At 62.0% G+C, this 421-nt stretch overlaps 1 protein-coding gene across 1 annotated transcript in view; it reads left to right on the top strand.

The window, feature by feature from the left end:
* DUSP15 (dual specificity phosphatase 15) overlaps positions 1-421 on the top strand; it is a gene marked incomplete at its 5' end in the record, with an annotated part of 5145 nt that overhangs the window by 917 nt on the left and 3807 nt on the right. The window lies entirely within an intron of this gene.

Raw genomic sequence — 421 nt, 5'->3', positions numbered from 1 at the left:
CCGGGAAGCCCCCGCAGCCATCCCGCTTCCCCTGCGCGAGGCAGTGAGCTGGGCAGGCTGGAAAGGGACGGGGGCACGCGGTGGGGCACCAGGGCAAGCCGGGCTTTGCTTTAAGAGAGTCCTGTGGGAGCTCACCTGCGGCAGTGGGCTGTGCCGTGCACTTGAGCTGGCACGGACCCCGTGCTGGGAGCAGAGGAGCTGGTGGTGCCACACCAGCACGAGTGAGCAGGACCAGGGCGGCTTGGGGTGATGCACCCCAGTTTCACAGCGGTAGCAGATGCGGGAGGGTGCTGCCCACCCTCAGGAGGGAGTTTCTCCTGGAGTCACCCCTTCTCACACCAATTCACTATTTTAAGGGTTTTTTGTTGTCAGGGGGCAATTCATGACCAAGTACTGGCACCTGCCATGAAAAAACAGCATT

The sequence above is a fragment of the Phaethon lepturus genome, unplaced genomic scaffold (assembly GCF_000687285.1).
Source record: "Phaethon lepturus isolate BGI_N335 unplaced genomic scaffold, ASM68728v1 scaffold32498, whole genome shotgun sequence".
Classification (NCBI taxonomy): domain Eukaryota; kingdom Metazoa; phylum Chordata; class Aves; order Phaethontiformes; family Phaethontidae; genus Phaethon; species Phaethon lepturus.
Note: the sequence above shows the minus strand (reverse complement) of the source record. Positions and strands in the feature narration are given on the sequence as shown.